Source organism: Macrotis lagotis, chromosome X, assembly GCF_037893015.1.
Source record: "Macrotis lagotis isolate mMagLag1 chromosome X, bilby.v1.9.chrom.fasta, whole genome shotgun sequence".
NCBI lineage: Eukaryota > Metazoa > Chordata > Mammalia > Peramelemorphia > Peramelidae > Macrotis > Macrotis lagotis.
Genome location: NC_133666.1, coordinates 246240341 through 246259146, shown reverse-complemented (window position 1 = coordinate 246259146; position 18806 = coordinate 246240341). Strand labels below are relative to the sequence as shown.

General features: G+C 37.6%; 1 protein-coding gene and 1 pseudogene across 1 annotated transcript in view; one reads left to right on the top strand and one right to left on the bottom strand.

The window, feature by feature from the left end:
• SV2C (synaptic vesicle glycoprotein 2C) overlaps positions 1-18806 on the bottom strand; it is a 267192-nt gene that overhangs the window by 73802 nt on the left and 174584 nt on the right. The window lies entirely within an intron of this gene.
• LOC141503400 (H-2 class II histocompatibility antigen, E-S beta chain pseudogene) lies at positions 7777-15344 on the top strand (annotated as a pseudogene).

Sequence of the window (18806 nt, the reverse complement as noted above, 5' to 3'; positions counted from 1 at the left end):
AAAAACCTAAAATAAAGTCCAAAGAACTCAAGGATAAGAACCCCTGGCTAGAGATTTTCAAGGTCACTTCTAAATTAAAATTCTCTAACTTAATTTATATAGATGAAGTAAGGGAAACCAGAATAGTTAAGTTACTTGACTGTCTTTTGCTTTTTTTTTTTAATATTCCTACTGCTTAGAACTGTGCCTGATCCATAATAGTACGTAGTAAATGCTTATTGATTGATTGCCTGAAGTAGCCTTGCAAGCTTCTGGCCAAAGGTAGATTTGCTGGGGTATGTGATGGTGTTTGGACTTCTAGCCCTGGATTCTTACCTTTCTGTTGTGCTAAAGAGTCATTTTTTTGCCTCAGATGAAATTGTTTTGACTATGTGGGCATTTCATATTTTAAAATGCTTTTGGTTTCAAAAATAAGTATCCTTATAAACCAAACAAAAGCAGCTGCTATAATTAATATAATTAGTTATAGGGCATTAAAGGCAAATCTTATTAAAATGCTCCTCAAATTGGCTTAAAATTACAATGGTATCAAATTTATAAAGAATTATATTACTTTTAAAGAGATTATTTTGCACTTTGTAATTTATCTTTCATTATACCCTGCTTTATGTACTGGACTTTGGAGGAATATAACATTGAATTTTGTTTCCATGTGAAACTGGATACATTATTTTGTTGCTAAAGAGGACAACAAAATCAAGTTTTTGGAAGCGTAAAAATTTAATAGGCAATAAGCTATTTTTCTTTTAAAAATAATTTTTCAAATTCTTTTAAAATATTTTGTTGATATTTTTATATCTGTACCATCCTAATTTCTGTCTTTCTCTGTCTTCCCCTACTCAGCAGAACCAATAAATACATCTACTACATCTGATGTTATATGCAATATTCATCTTCCCTAGTCTTTACTTTGGCAAAGTGGGGGATAAAAGGCAAAACCTAATAGTTTCAAAATGTCAGAGGTTTCTTAGAAAAATTTCCATATAATGAAAGAATGCATCTTCTTCTAATGGTTTAATTTTGTATTTGGACTCATTACCTACATATTTCTCCCTTTTTGTTGATGTAGAATTGTCACTTTCCTCTTCTTTTTTTTTAGTTTTTTTTTTGCAAGGCAATGGGGTTAATATTAAGTGTCTGAGGCAGGATTTGAACTCCTGACTCCAAGGCCAGTGCTCTATCCACTGTGCCACATAGCTGCCCCTTTCTCTTTCCTCTTGTAAACTTTTTGTTAAATAGTGTAATTATCTTTTTAAAAAAGCCAGTTATGACTTTCGGAGCCCTCTAAGCAATACCAATTTTGCCTTTCCATTGCTCTGAATGTTAACATTCTCCCTCTAGGGTTGGTACTGGTGCTTTACTCACATTTAAAGTTGGCTACATTACCCACACACAATCCATATGTGACGGTTTTTGTTGACAGTCCCAAGAATGAAATATGAACAACATACATGAACATCAGTCATTTTGTACTGAATGCCTGGTTGGTTCTACAGTATTCTTACCTCAAAGAAGAAACGTATTTAATATGGATTCCAGTGCCACAGAACAGAATTGAAATCATCCTTTGGAAAATTTTTTAAAAATCCCAGCATTAATGGTGTTGGTCTTCAAGACACCTGCTATTGACTGCTTAAAATTCATCTTTGTTTTTAGAAGGGACTGGTTTAAAATGCCCCCCCTCTCCCCAGAGCATCATACACCCTTTAAAAGCAGGAGTGGAAAGGAAGGAATATTTATTAAGCACCTACTATGTAGACACCTTACAGATATCATCTTATTGAATCCTCACAACGACCATGTGCTGTAGGTGACATTATTATCCCCATTTTAGAGATGAGGCAGATAGAGGTTAAAGGCCTTGCCCAAAGCCACATGATGAGTAAGTGTCTGAATGAAGTCCTCCAGACTCCAATCTTATTGCTCTATCATACACCTAGCTACAAGTGATTGACTTGTAGTTATTTGCATACAATATAGAGACTTTAATCTTCAAGTTCAACCAAAACAACATTCTCACAAGTTCATGGCTATGGCATTTGGATTCCTGAATATCTGTAGCTATTTTTAATAATGCTATTGGAGGAAAAAGATAGCACGTTTGGTAGACATTTACTCTGGTTGAAGATCAAAATTTGGATCTACTATTTATTCCTCTTTTCATTAAATTAACTCATCAAAATCAATCTTTTCTGAGCAATTTTCTCTTGCATTTGGCACAGAGCAATCTGTTATGACTTAGCTGGTGTGTGTCTGTGTGTGGCGGCAATTAGAAGCAAACACAGACATTGCAGACAGTAATAACTCATAATCTGAAATGAACACATAGACAGTAAATAATAGCCTCACATAGAAGGAGAATATCGTTGGCTCAAAATTGAGATTTTGCCTTTGGTTCTCACTCATTTCTACACAGGCTCATACTCTATCCTGGATCCCTGAAGGGAAAAAAATATGAGGAGCCACTGCTGATGGCAGACCAGTCTGAAATGATGAAACATTTTAAGAGTCATACTGCATATCTGTGAGAAAATATGAATCAAGTAAAGGAAATACTTTTTTCCCAGGAACATATCAATTTGGTAAAGTAAGGCCTCTTCCTTATCAAATATTTCTATTTTTTCTTTAGGGTTTAAAATATTTAACTAATCACTTTGGTTTTTATTTCATAGCCATTTCTAGATGTTTTCCTTTTTAATATAGTTTTCATTATTCATTAGCATTTATGCTACAGTGTATTTTTTAAAAGCATAGTCATTTCTTTATGGATCGAATCATCCTGTAAGTGGAGTCAGCATTTTCTTTCCCACATTGCAGAATGAGGAAAGAGAGGAGTGGTACTTAAATGCCTCAGAGATTTTAGGTTCCTGACAAAGTCTTTACCTTTGATTCCCATTCTGCAAAAGTCATGTCCAATTCAAAGCATCAGTTATTTCTAAATGCTTGGACAGCTATTGAGAGGGAAAAATATAATCTGTGCATCAAGGAAAAGTGTTCCTTGATGTTCATCTATGTTCATATTCATGTTTGTATGGTTGTTTTATTAGCTAGGTATATTATCTTCAATTTTAAAACAGATGAATTATTCATAAAATGGGTCAGTGAGTTTGATACTAATTTATGGAAAAGTTTTTAGAATGCCTTCTCTTTTTTTTTAGGTTTTTTTTTTGCAAGGCAAACGGGATTAAGTGACCTGCCCAAGGCCACACAGCTAGGTAACTATTAAGTGTCTGAGACCGGATTTGGACCCAGGTACTCCTGACTCCAGGGCCAGTGCTTTATCCACTATGCCACCTAGCTGCCCCTTAGAATGCCTTCTTTTTTTTTCTTTTTTCTTTTTTTAGGTTTTTGCAAGGCAAATGGGGTTAAAGTGGCTTGCCCAAGGCCACACAGCTAGTAATTATTAAGTGTCTGAGACTGGATTTGACCCCAGGTACTCCTGACTCCAAGGCCAGTGCTTTATCCACTACGCCCACCTAGCCGCCCCTAGAATGCCTTCCTTAAGGGATTATATATGAATGTTTAGGGGAAAAAGAGGCAACTAGGTGGTACAGTGGATAAAGTACTGGACTTGGAATAGGATCTTAGATTACAACTGACCTCAGACACTAGCTTTGGGACCCTGAGAAAGTCATAACCTCTGGTGGCATCAATTTTCTCACCCATAAAATGGAGTAATAATGGCACCTACCTCACAGAGCTGTTATGAGGATAGAAAGAGATACTATTTGTAAAGTGCTCTGTAAACCTGGAAGTTCAGTAAAAATGCTAACAATGATGTTGACAATGATGTAGTGACTGATGTTTGTTCTTCATTCTTGAAGAAGACCATGACATCAGGGAGGTGATGCTATGTTAAGCAAATGGATTGGATTTGAATGAGGCAGTGATTACTAAGATCCAGAAAGAAGTTTCTTTCAGGAACTCACAAGATGACCAAGAAGATAGAGACAATAAGCAAATTAAAAAGGGCTATACATAGCCCATTTACTGTACCAAATGTGACTACTGGGTCAAAGTTATCAAGAAGTTTCTCATTTAAAACACTGAGGAAACCATGGTCATCAGGAACATCTCTGAGAGATTTTCTCTCCTATGTACTCCCCAAGCTATATCTGAAACTATTTTCCTATGTGAATTGCAGAATCTTTTTCAAGGTGGTGAGGAACTAATTCCATGAGGCATGGAAAGATGCTCTCCTCCAATATTGCCCTCCAGAGAGACCTGCCCCTTTAAAATTATCTGTCAATCAGGTCATCTGAATCCTTCAGACTCAGAGGAAAATAAAATTACTGGTCTGCCTTTATAAAAAGAAGTTAAACCAGGCTAACTCAATCCTCTCCCCCTCCTCCATCTTTTGAGGTAAACTTGCTAGGGAATGCTATATTTCAGCAAGTCATTTGACAAAGTCTGTTATAGTATCTTCATAGACCTGACTGAACAATGTAAGGATATTCAACTTGGAGAAGAGACTTATGGAGGCAATAAAGTTGAATTAAAGTATTTGAAGAAAGTTATATTGAAAAGGAGTGAGACTAATTTTGTTTGGTCCCAGAAGGTAGAGCTAGAAGCAATGAGTGAAAGTTATACATATTCAGATTTGTACTTGATATATGAAGATATTCCTTATGATTTGAGGAGACTAAAAGAGGAATGGACTTCCTTAGGAGGTGGTAGGTACCATATCACTGGAGGCTTCTGAGTAGAAGTTGGAAGATAATTGATCAGTAATGTTTGAGATGGGAATCTTGCTCTAATGTGGGGTAGTTATATTTCCCAAGTATGATTTCTGAAGCTTCTTTCTAATGATTCTAGTTAGGATTCTTATGTTCAAAGTGGATGTGAGGAGTTTCTGGAAGGTGTTTTTTGTTTTTGTTTCTCCTTGCCTAACACAATTACTGCTTTGTCCAAAATGATTAATAAATGGTTATTGTGGGCCGGCTAGGTAGCACAGTGGATAAAGCACTGGCCCTGGAGTCAGATCCAGTCTCAAACACTTAATAATTGCCTAGCTGTGTGGCCTTGGGCAAGTCACTTAACCCCATTTGCCTTGCAAAAACCTAAATAAATGGTTATTGAATAACAATAATAAGTCTAAAGTTTTCAAAGTGCTTTACTTTATTATCGTCTCACTTTTTTTCTCACAATAAATCTATAAAATAATTGCTTCTATTATTTCCATTTTATAAATGAAAAAAAAAACCTGAAGTTGCAAGAGATTAAATAACTTGCCCAGAGTCAAAGTACTAGTAAAAGCTTGATGCAGGATTTTGAACCCAGATTTTCATAACTTCAAGTTCTAGTTCTCTTAGGCTATCTATCTGTAGAATTGAGAACAGAATCAAAATATCTCTAACTTTTGGGTCTCTAATTTTATATCTTTTTTTCCCAATTTTCCCCCTTCATTCTTTTCCCCCCTTTCTTTATTTTTCATTCACATATTACTAAAATATTCTTGTTTAAGAGTAAACATAATACCCCCTCTCCCCAGAAAATATAGACCCTCATGAGAAGCAAAGTAAAAGAAAGAGAAAAAAAATGTTTCAGTCTGTGCTCTGATACCATCAGTTCTGTCTCGGATGGATCATATTCTTTACTATAAGTACATCACAGAAGTTACTTCCATATTTTTCCACAGTTAATGTTGCTGATTGTAATTCCCTCCACCCATTCCTCCCCACTACCATCTATCATATTTTCTCTCTCCTTTCACTCTGTCTGTCTTCTAAAATGTGCTGTAGGGTAGCTGAGTGGCACAGTGGACAGAACACTGGTCCTGGGGCTAAGGCCCCAAACCCATATACCACCCCAGAGACCTAGCAATCACCTGGCCCCATGGTCCTGTACAGGCCACCTAATCCCAGCGCCTTGCAAAAAGTAAAAAAGAGAATGTGTTATGTCTGACTATTCTCTCCTATGATTTACCCCTCTCCTCTATCACCCACATCCCCCCTTCCCCCTGTCTCCCTTCACTCTTTTTTTTCTTGAGATATCTATACCCTATTGAGTATGTTTCCTCTCTGAGCCATTTCTGATGAGAGTAAAAGTTCCTTCATTCCCCCTCGTCTTCCCCCCTTCCATACCATTGCAAAAGCTCATTGCAAAAAGAATATCTTTTATATGAAATATCTTAGCCTATTCCACCTCTTTTCACTTTTGCAATATATTATTTTTACAATATATTATATCTTCAAATTCAGCTCTCTCTTATGCTTCATCTATAAAAGCTCCTACCTGCTCCATTAAATGAGAAGGTTCATATGAGTATTTTTGGTATCATTTTTCCATGCAGGAATACATGCATTTCTTCCTCATTAAGTCCCTCATAATTTACCCTTCTCCTCCACTCTCTATGCTTCACTTGAGTCCTGTACTTGAAGGTCAAACTTTCTGTTCGGCTCTGGTCATTTCAATAGGACCATTTAAAATTCCCGTTTCACTGAAAGTCCCCTGGAAGAAGATGTTCAGTTTTGTTGGGTAGTTGATTCTTGGTTGCATTCCAAGCTCTTTTGCCCTCTGGAATATTATATTCCAAGTTCTATGAGCCCTTAATGTAGTTGCTGCTAAGTCCTGTGTGATCCTGACTGCAGCTCCATGATTTTTGAATTGTGTCCTTCTGGCTGCTTGTAATATTTTTCTCTTTGATTTGGGAGTTCTGGAACTTGACTATAATATTCCTGGGTTTTTTTTATCTCTTTCTGGGGGAGATTGGTGGATTCTCTCAACTTCAATTTTACCCTCTGCTTCTAGAATATCAGGGCAATTTTCTTGTAGGAATTCTTTAAAAATGAGGACAAGGCTCTTTTCCTTGTCCTTTCCTGATCATTACTTTTGGGTATCCCAATAATTTTTAAATTATCTTTCCTGAATCTGTTTTCCAGATCAGTTGCTTTTTCATTGAGATATTTCACATTTTCTTCTAAGTTTTCATTCTTTTGGTGTTGAATTATTGTATCTTGATTTCTCACAAAGCCATCAACTTCCTTTAGCTCCATTCTGCATCTGAAGGATTTGTTTTCCTCAGAGAGCTTGCTTATCTCCTTTTCTATCTGGCCAGTTCTGCTTTTTAAAGCATTCTTCTCTTCAATAACTTTTTGAACTGTTTTATCCATTTAACCTAAGCTGAATTTTAACATGTTATTTTCTTCAGTATTATTTTTGGATCTCCTTGAGTAAGCTGCTGACTTTGTTGTCATGTTTTTTCCTGCATCTCTCTCATTTCTTTTCCCAATTTTTCTTCTATCTCCCTTACTTGATTTTCAAAATCTTTTTTGAGTTCTATCATAGCCTGAGCCCAACTTCTGTATTTCGTGGAGTCTTTAGATGCAGAAACTTGGACTTTCTCATCTTCAGATTGAGTATTTTGATCCTCCATAGGATCATTACAATTGTCAATGATCTGGTTCTTTTTTTTCTATTTACTATTTACTCATTTCCTCAGTCTGTGCCTGGTTTTGGGGTGCTTCCTGAGCTTTTGAGTTTTATTGGGACACCCCCACAAGGACCTCAGTATGTGAGGCTCTGACTGCTCTCCTAATCTGTGAATGACCACAAGTGCACCCCTCTGCCATGAGGCTGGGGGGAGGTCTCTGCTCTATGGGAGGCCTAGACTGCAATCAGGATCTGAATGTGCCCCAGAGTACTGTTCCAGGGACAGAGGGCAGACCTCAGAAGTCTTCCTCCACTCCCTTACCATTGTTGAGCTGAGCACTCAGGGCACAGCTACGTGGAGTCTCCTGCTGGGCAACTATGCAGGCCTGCTTATGTTTTTTGGATATGGGCTGCCCCAGCCACACTGAGTGCCAAAACCATGCTGAGGGCCTGGGTTTCGCAGAGTACCATGACTGCATTGAGAGCCTGGGCTTTGCAGAGTGCCCCGGTTGTGTGGAGGGCCTGGGTTTTGTGCTCACTCTGGCAGAGGTCTCCCTGCTGATCTTCCAAGTTGTGCTTTGGTGTTCCCTGGGGTGCAGGTCAGAAAATTACTTCTGCTGCTGGGAGCCAGCACTCCAGGTGCCCTGGGGCTGTTCCCAGGAGGCTTAAGTTCCTTGGTCTGGCAGGCCACCCCTCTAACCCTGTGGAACAGAGTTTTCCCACTATTTTCCAGGTTACCTTGGGCTGTAGAATTGCCTCACTGGATCTTTCTGTGGGTTCTGTCTCTAGAAAATTTAGTTAGAGTCATAATTTTAAGGTTTTTGAAATATTTTGGAAAGAGCACCTAAGAAAGGTTCTCCTGCCACCATCTTGGCTCTGCCCCCTTTCATTCTTTAAAAGAATATACAAACCAATTACTATAGAGCAATAATCATTATTCTCTCCATTCCTCTTGTGCCTTTTCCCCTTTTCCCTTTTTTGTTTCTCACTCCTTTCCCCTAAAATTAGAAATATTGATGCTAGGGAGGCTTTTTTTTTTTTTGACAGACATGGTCTGTTTATATCATGGTAAAGATCTGAGCTTTGGATATTCTTTACCTCCACCACTCCCATACTTTCTCACCTAATTGACTGGTTTTCTTAGCATGTAAAGACAGAATCCAAAACAAGTTACTTTGAAAAGCATCTATAAGCAAGGTGGGGTGGTTCTGCTGCTGTTGAATTGTATCAGTCTTGTTTGATTCTCCATGACACCTTTTGGGTTTTCTAGACAAAGATACTGGAGTGGTTTGCCATTTCCTCTTCCAGTTCATTTTTTTTTAGGTTTTTTTGCAAGGCGAACGGGGTTAAGTGGCTTGCTCAAGGCCACACAGCTAGGTAATTATTAAGTGTCTGAGACCGGATTTGAACCCAGGTACTCCTGACTCCAGGGTCGGTGCTTTATACACTACGCCACCTAGCCACCCCCAGTTTATTTTACAGATGAAGAAATGAGGCAGACAGGGTTAAGTGATTTGCTTAGGGTCACACAGCTAGTAAGTGTCTTGAATTCAGGAAGATAAGTCTTCCTGATTGTAAGCCCACTGAACTAACTAGCTGTTGAGAGGTGATACATGGCCATAAACCTACTACTGGGGAATAGTGAAGGCATCACTTGAGTTTGAGAGTTCTGAGTTTAAAGTTTGGGACTAATTGTCCACATTAAATCCAGCACAAATATGATGAAGCCCATGAGTGGAGAGAGCTGTATAAGGAGGGCTGAATCAGCCCAAGTAAGAAAAAGAGCAGATTAAAAACTTCTATGCTGATCAATCTGGGGATTGGAGCAATGAGTGATAGCTGCACTTTCCACCTGAGGATCATAGCCCCTTGATGTTCCATTTCTAACCAGTCCATTAATCTGGGGAAAAGCTTACAAGACTCTTTGTGGCTCTGACTGCATTAGAACAACACAAGATTGGTAATGATGCAAGGTAGCCATCATTATCAATTACTGAAAAAACCTGCTTTTCTTTGGGCAAATACTAGAAATTGCTTGAATCATGTCCTAATTCCTCATAGCAATTTCAGTAAAAGGGATAAAAAAGTTCATAGGGTAAAAGGCATGCTAATATGGAGGATGGAAGGAAAATAAGGCTCACAGTGCAGCTTTTAAGAATCCATGTAAGATTATTATTTTTCTTTAGGCTGATTCCAAAACCTTTAGGAACTCAAAACCTCTTGGCACTGGGAACTCATTTCAAGGGTAGTGAATTGTTCTCCAGAACAGCCAGACATTAAGTGTTTGTCCCTGAGTCACTCAATGGGAATCTCTGTGTGTACTGCAAATATACCCTTAGTTTGAGTGTATGCTTTGTCTGAAAAAAAAATTGCTTTTAGTGGATGGAATTAGATTCATGTTCTTACTTTAGGCCAGGCAGTGTTTTAGGGAGTCATTTAGCGATAGTCCTCTTTGATTAATCACACCTTTCTTTTTGGCTCCAACAATTCCATCCCTTAAATATCTTCGGATCAGATATCCATAAATCACTCAGCAGCCCCAAGCCAGCACGAAGCTGGTTCACAATTTCAATTAGCATACCGATCTAACAGCTTGCCATTAACCGTGGCTGCAACCACTTGACAGGGTCTCAGCTGGCCAAACACTTAGGTCGAGCTGGCAGCTGGTTTAGCATATAATCTGCTGGGAATTCTTTAAAATCCAAAGCTCTAAAAACAAGAGAAATATACCCAGATTCTGTTTGCTAAAACCCCTTCCTGAGGCTTATCAGTAATAATTGGGTTTGGTTTTCGCATAATGCATTATATGCCTGGATTTCTGACCTTCTAAATGCCAAATGCAATTGACTTTTTCTCAGTCTTCCTCCTTCTTAGTAATTGATATTTATATAAACTTTAAAGCTTGCAAAATTTTTATTTTTATTATTTCATTTGCATCTCACAATAGTTTTATGTTGTATAGGTATTTTCACAGTAACCTTGTGGACAGGTGGGTATTATCACCCCATTTTTATAGATGAGGAAGCAGACTCAGAGAAGCTTTATTCATACTTAAACAGACAGAAAGTATAAGAGGAAGGAACTGAATCCAAGTTTTTCTAACTGAAAAATCTAACACTCCTTTACTTATCTGTTGGATCTGCCATGGCCAATTTCTCTGATTTTTCTTTTGGTCTGCTTCCTTGGCTCCTTTTCATTTATCATTCAGCTGACTAAAATGTGGGCATTCTCTGAACTTGGGTCATTTAACCATCCGCTTCTCTCTATATCTCTTCCTTGGACATCTCTTACTATTCTCACTTCATCATCTATATGAAGATAACTGATTACCAAAGCTATCTGCCTTGAACTTTTAAGGCGCCAGAGTTCTAAGATGTTGTTGTCCTTTGTTATCAAAGAAGTCCAAAATGATATCACTATGTTTGAGGCAAATTATACCATGTCTGAATGTGACAGATCAGACCAATATGAGCTTGGAATGCTCTACCACAGATCGGGCACAAATAGTTCATGTGAATACCTGGGGCGGGTGCTCTAAACTTACATATGTCACTTTTCCTACTTTCCTCAAAGATGGAAGCACCCTCACTGATAAAGTCACAACATGCTGGACGATCTTGTGCCACTGTCTCCCACGCTATACAATCAATTCTAAAGTTCTTAAGAGAGACCTTTAGGGTGTACCAGTATTGCTTCTTCTGACTCCCTTGTGTGAGTTCTTAGGGTAAATCTGTGGAGAAGTAGGAGATAGGATCTTGGGTGTGAGAAAGAGCAAGTATGCCAATCTGGCTGTACCATAGAGTATATGAATGAGGATAATAAATAATAAGCTGGGGGATGAGGGTGGTGGTAGTGGAGGATAGCTACTCCTACTTAGCATGGCAGCTAAAATGAAGGAATTAGTTCACCCATATTTCATCTGAGCCTCTCTATACTGTATATTTTTAAAATGTCACCATTTTCTATTTGTGGAAATAAAGTTAAGCAAACACTAAGTCCAACTACTTTTGAAATATTAAGATAAAAACAGAAAAAAAGAGACCTGGACATACTGATTTAATGAGGTCATTTAGAGAAAAAGCTAGACAGCATTGGGAAATGAGTTTCAGAGGGAAATTGTTGATTTTAGCTTGCATTTCAATGTAGTAGCATGATCCACATGATTTACAAATATGTAATTTAATTCTTTTCTTTAAATGAGTATCAAGTGTCCATACAGAATGGATGTCTTCACTATCCTCTTCCTTCACTCCCATCATAAAACTTGGCACAATCCAAGGCCATTTATACAATGATGTTCAATATTCTTTTGAATATTTCCTTAATTGAAATGCACCAATACTAATGCTTTTTCTTTTCTAAGATCATAAGTGCATTTATATCTCAGCTATTCAGCAAATTGCCTCCTCCTCCTTGTTACAGTTTTTGAAATTCAAGAAACCATTCCCAGGTGAGTGAGATTGCTATTTTAGAGTTATAAGAGAAGAGAGATGTATTTATTATTGAGGTGCTAGCCATTCATTCTTCCCTCTGGTCTCATATGCTCCCTCTACTTGTTCTCAAACCTCCTGACTTTTCTTACTTTTTTGGCACTATTTATTCAGTATAATCTATTACACACATCATATATATGCATATATTTATATATATTTATATATTGTTAGGGCTATATGTGTATTTTGACCCATACCTATGAGTCTTTCTGCTAAGGGAACTCTCACTACTGATGAAGAATGAAACTATGTCTATAACTTGAATACTCAGAGAACTTCATAGAACTCTAAGGGATTAAAGGATTTATCCAGGATCATACAGACAGTTTATATCAGAAGCAATACTTGAATCTGGGGCTTTACCATTCTCAAACTAACTTTCCTCTTCCTACTTCACCACACTTTTGACACTAAACATAGAGTATATACACATAGACCCATATGTGTATACATTTATGATTATTCTTTTATATCTTTATATCAAAGATCAATACACATGGGAAATTAACACAACCCTCCTCTCTCCCTTATGGACATTTTGAACTGTAGTTTCCTTTCTTCTTAAAAGATCTGTATTGTATAAGAAGAAAAGAAGTTGATTTCCCAGGAATTAAGGATCATGGAGATGTATAGTCCTTGCAATGAACTCAAAGGAGAATTCTGTTTATGATGACGAAAGTTCCTAGTTGGCATCTTTAAATTTTTGGTTCTCTACATTTACAATATATATTTCTCAGAGACCTTGGGAGTTTTATAGGATCCTATTTTCATAAATAATGATTTTTGTAATTTTTTTTAACTTAAGTATTTAATTGGCATGCATGTTCACAGTAATCCTCAGATTGCCTGTATGTGTATGTAAATATACAAAAATACAGATAAATGTTAATAGTGCAATCTTCTAATTCACCTTTCTGGCAATAGACTTGCTTTTCAGTGTTGTTAAAGGGTCAGTGCTTGTGATGATGGCTGAGACAGAAAACATGGGAATTCTGAAGGTAAAAAAATGACAGACAGGCTAAAGGTTGTATAATGTTGTTCTGACAGTAAGTCAGTCAATCAGTCAGTCAATCAGCAAACATTTATTAGTCCTACTTCAACCTGAGGGGAGGGGAAATTTAATGTTATGGATAGAAAACTTGATTTGGAGACTTGGACCTGTGTTTCATCTCTTTCTCTGGGCAAGTCCTCTTAACGCTCAGTACTCTAGAAAACTAAGATTAAAAATTTCAGAACAGGTGCTAATCCTCATTGATAGAAGGAGCTTACACCAATAAATCCACTGGTCTAATAAAAAAAAGTAAACAAAAACACCGCCAGACAGGCCACATACACATGCAGGAAAGAGTTCCAGGCTATCTTTAAGTCATGGCTGTTGGTGTCACAGCAGTTAGTATCTATGGGTACTAAACACCTTTTCCTTTTCCCTTTTCATATCATTCTATTGACTGATAACCTTTACTTGCATTTACCACTGGTTAGCAATTATAAAGACAAAATGGTATGTCACATAAAGGGAAGACTAACCTATGATGAAGAGGAGGGCTGAGGTGAGGAGTTAGAAGTTTGGTAATATCCTGTCTCAGTTTCATTTTATGCTGCTAGTCTCCTTCCTCACCATCTCCCAGAATCCTACTTGTGCTTCCAGAATTCTGAGGAAACCTGGAGAAATAATATTATCTCTCTTCCCCTATTTCGGCAGACTCAGAGGAGGAGAGATGAAAGAAAAGACAGGGTGAGAAGATGGGGGAAAAAGAATAGTAAAAGGGAAGAAAGGAGGATACTTTAAGATGAGGGAGGAAAGTGAAGTTGATTGCAAAACTTTAAAAAAAAGTTGTTTTCTTCTATTTTTATATCACTTTCACTAAGAAAGATACTCCTCTTCTTTGAAGGAGAGTTTTTTCCCCATTGTATTTCTTCAACACACTTACTGACTCCTGTGTCCCTCAGACTAGAGGACTGGTGAGAAGGACCATACTTTTAAAACATGGAAAAGGGCAATAAGATAAATCACCTTCCCAGCTCCCCCTGTTCCCCAAACATTTGCCAGCTGTCTTGTAAGATCTCCAGGAACAGTAGTCATGGCATCAAGAGGCAGTGCCATGTAGTGAACAGAAACCTCAAAGCCCAGAGATGAGGGGACTAGTAACTATGACATATGAATATGACAGACTCTTAATAGTGCCATAATAAATGACAATTGTGAAGAATTCAATTACATGAGAAGACTTGAATGAAGTGATGAGAAATTAAGAAATAGCCAAAATAGCAATGAATACAATAAACATAATAAACACAAAGACAACAAGCAGTAAAGTCATTATGAAGTGGCAGAGAAAATTGAAGATCTGGGTTCGAGTCCTTCTGATAGATTCCGGACAATTGTTTAACCTCTCAGTGTTCCAGGAAACTTGCTAAGACTACATTGCAAAGGTGTCGATCTGTATTAGTAGAGTTTTCTCATTAAGAATTCCTTATATCAGTGAAATCACAGTTTCTATTTCCAAACCTGATCCCTTCATAGAAAATCCTCTGAAATGTATTTGTGTATTTATGCTTCTCGGTTTAAAAGACTGAGCACTTAAGCGTATCTGCATGAGGATGTGTGACATGAGAGGCAAAGCATGCCAGTTGGAAATAGGACTGAGTCAGCCCAGAAATTGGTGTTTCTCTCTTAGGCATAATCCAGAAGATAATAATCCATTACAAGAATGGACACCACCATGTGCAGGAAGGATAGCTGGGGGTTGGCCAGATTCTCGTTGGTCAGTCCCCCATTGTCCCCCCAGAGCAATTCACGGAGCAGGATAAGGGCGAATGTTACTTTGTGACTGGTACATAGCACATGTGATATGTGGAGAGATAAATTTACAATGAGCAGGGATACACACACTTGGATGGCAATGTGGGAGCACATGGCATTGGTGGAGCTAGGGTGGCCACCAGCTGTGTATTGGAAGAGCCAAAAGGATTTCATGTAGGACAGATGGCCTCAGGTGGACACTTTCTGCAGATACAACTATGTACGGTCTGAGGCTTTAGTGTACAGGCATATTAAACCCAAGGTGATTGTGTATCCATCCAAGCTGACTCCCCTGGGCCACTCCAACCTGCTTGTCAGCTTTGTTACTGGTTTCTATCCTGGAGACATTGAGGCCAGGTGGCTCCTGAAAGGGCAGGAGGAGACAGTTGGGGTTGTGTCCACAGGCCTACTCAGCAGCGGAGACTGGACCTATCAGATACTGGTGATGCTGGAAATGATCCCCAAGTGTGGAGATGTTTATACCTGCCATATGGACCACTCTGTCCTTCAGAGGCCTGTTATTTTGGACTGGAAAGCAGAGTGTATTTGCCTAGAGTAAGATGCTGAGTGGAATTGGGGGCCTGATGCTGGGGCTAATCCTGGGGGTTGGCTTCATTGTCTACCAGAGGAGTCGGAAAGGAAATCAGGGTTCACAACCAACAGAGCTCCTGATCTGATCCCTCAATCTGTGGCCCTTGGCCTCCCCTCAGCCTCCCTCCCACGTTTGGAAGTTTCTGCTTGTGCCTAAACCTCCAGGAGGCTAATCCTGCTGACCCTTCCCTGAAATAGCTCTTGCCCTGTCCCTTTGACTTTGTCTGGACTCTGGCATTTCCCCAACAGAGCTTCAAAGACCCTTCCACCTTTTCTTTCTTCTTGGACCTGTATTTAATCCATTTTTGTCCCTGGAGCCTTTACCTCAAAGATCAGAAGACAGAATTAACTGATGCTTTTTTTACATGGAGACAAAGTGAAGGGAGCAGAGTTTCCTCTTTGGCTCTTTGGATGTAGAATCTGTCAAAGTGTGAAATGCCCCCAGAGGTGAAGATTGCAATCTATCCACACCTTTTCATCTTGAGTGCCTTTTGTCCATATCCTTTCATAATTCCTGCAGAGGTTGATTAACCAGTGAGCTGCTGACCTTCCTTTACATTTCTTGAAATTACATAGATAGCAATGGCCCTCACAGACTGTTTAACCAGGAATCTCAACTTTCCTGCTGTAATGGATTCACTTCCTACTGGTCGTCCATCTCCTTCTGTCGTTTCTGCTCAGTTTTTCTTTGATAATATGCTGTAGAGACTGTATCTACCTTTCATGTGCCTCTCCATTGTACTTTTAAAAATTAAAGTTTTAATAAAACTATGATGTTTACACTAAAAAAAGAATAGACACCACTTCCAATCATACAGCAGCCACCATTACTGAGATTAAGCTCATCCTCTCTCAGAAAATGTATACATCATTTAGTCTCACATAAGATTTTTCCAATCTGAAAAGCAAACCCTTGGTGGAAGAGAGGATTATTCATGTCACTGACTGTGTCTTAACCACTTTAATCAACTGAGGTGTAAAAGGACTTTTTGTTCATTCACAGGAGACAGAATTAATGGAAATGTACCCAATGTGTCTGCCAGCAGAAAAAATAAACTACATGTGAAAAAAGATAATGGTCTTTACTAGAACCAAAATCATATCAGTGGAGGTCTAATTATGTAGTAGATAGCTTTAAATCTCATTCCATTTTCAGTGTCATGCAGAATATATGTATATATATATATATATTTGTATGTATATAACAATTGTGGATCCTGAATTGATTTTAGGATTTAATAACTCAGTATAGTATCATTCATAAAACAACACTGGACTAAAGAAGGTTAGCTTATAAGATGATCCAGTTTCAATGCCCATCTCTGACACATTTATACTCTTCAGCAAGTAACAACTTCCCTGAACATCAATTTTTCTCATTTATAAAATGATAATAATAGCACTCCCATCCCAGGATTGTTAGGAGAATAAAATATGATAATATATGTAAAGTGATTTTTCAAAACATCCATGTATTATATAAATGTTAGCTATTAAGAGTGTTCTACTGTTCCAGCCTGATATTATTCTGCCTTGGTCCTATATTATACTTTCCTGCTATGCTTCCTGTTTTCTTTATAATAGGAACATAAAAAGTTCTGCTGAGTTTTCTCCTCCTCTGAACTACTTTAGCCTAAGCATAAAGGAGAGGGGATAATAGAGAGCTAAAATGTGAGAAGTAATTCATTTGGACCCCTACCCTATTCCAAAAGTATTAAATAATTTGATATTTTACTTAAATCATTTAGGGAGAGATAGATTCTTATAGTGGGCTTCAAACTTTAATATAATTTTCACTACCTGTTTATCAAATTACAATGTTCCCTTGTACAGCCACAACAATGCTGACAAAGATATTTCCATCCTGTTTTGCTCAAATTCCATGTCCAAACTCAGTCTTAATATTTTGGAAAGTTCCCCAACTTATTTTTGTATCTCCAAACCATTCTCTCTTGTTCAACATGAGCAGATGACCATATCTTATATTATAGGAAATGTCCCATGCTTTACCCAACTTGTGATCTCCCTGACAATATGTAAATTTTTGGCCCTTAAAAGCAAGATCTAGTAACTAATGAGATTCTGTATTTGCCATACCTCTTTTGCATATTTGGCTATCAAACCCTATTAAAACAAGGTACCAGAAGAAGGGGGGGGCATCTCAAATCATGAGGACAATCTGAAGTCCATTTCAGGGGAACATAGACCCTTTAATAAAATTCTGTTGGCTTAGAACACCACCTCAGTTGTTTTTCTTATAGGTTGGGCAAATATTCTCTCCACAAAAGGAGAGAAATTGAAAAGGAAAATAAAGCTGAGAGTGTTAGCCTAAAATGGGGAGGAAAGTGTTCCTTGATTCACTCTCAGATTTTGTAAATCTTTGCAAATCTTGATTTCACTGTAGCCTTGGCCTCTATCAATGTTGACAGCCACATTTTGAATTACTAAAGAGATAATGGTAGAGAGTGGTTTCTGAAGACTTGGTTTCTTGCTGGGGCTCTTATATTTAATCTCTGCATGACCCTGGGCAAATCATTTTATTTCTGTGAGTCTCAGCTTCCTCATCTCTAAAGTAGGGAGATGTATGATGTATCTATCTAGTGAGGTTAGTATGAATCTTAATGAGCTACACAAGTGACTTATTGCTATATTAACATAACATGAGACTGAGACAAATTTTACTAGAAACAAATCTGTATATTTTGATTCAATTTCTAGTATATGATTTATGTTTATAACTTAGGTAGCTATGTGGAACATTAGATAAAGCACTGGGCCTGGAATTGGGAATTGGAAATGCAGCCTCAAATATTTACTAGCAATGTGTCCTTTGGCATGTTACTTAAATTCTGTTTGTTTCAGTTTTCTCTTGTAAAATGTAGATAATAACAGCACTTCCTTCCTGGGGTTGTTATAAATATCTAATCTAATCTAATAAATGTAATATGATTATTATTTACACCATAAATATGTATCATAAACATCATATAATGTTAGTGAAGCACTTAATAAAATATCTTGTACAAAGATACTATATAAATACTGGCTTCTATATTAGTAGAATTGCTATTATTAAACTTTTTCTATATAAACATATTAACAAATTATTTTTACCATAGGGCAGGGAAAGACCCACTTTGAATATCCACTTTTCAGAAGTTCTGTATTATCGTGCCTTAAACTTAGAATAATAATAACAATGATAATAATTTATAAGAGCTAACCTTTATATGATATTAAGGGTCACTTTACAATTACTGTTGTATTTGATCCTCACAACAACATTGTGAAAAAATAGTAATTATTTGTTTTTAGGGTTTTTTTTTAAGGCAATGGGGTTAAGTGGCTTGCCCAAGGCCACACAGCTAGATAATTATTAAGTGTCTGAGGTCAGATTTGAACTCAGGTACTCCTGACTCCAGGGCCAGTGCTCTATCTACTGCGCCATCTAGCCACCCCCAAAATAATAATTATTTTAAGAATAATTTAAAGGGTCTCAGGAAAGAAAACATCCAAGGAAAGCTTATAACACTAAGATAGTGAGTAAT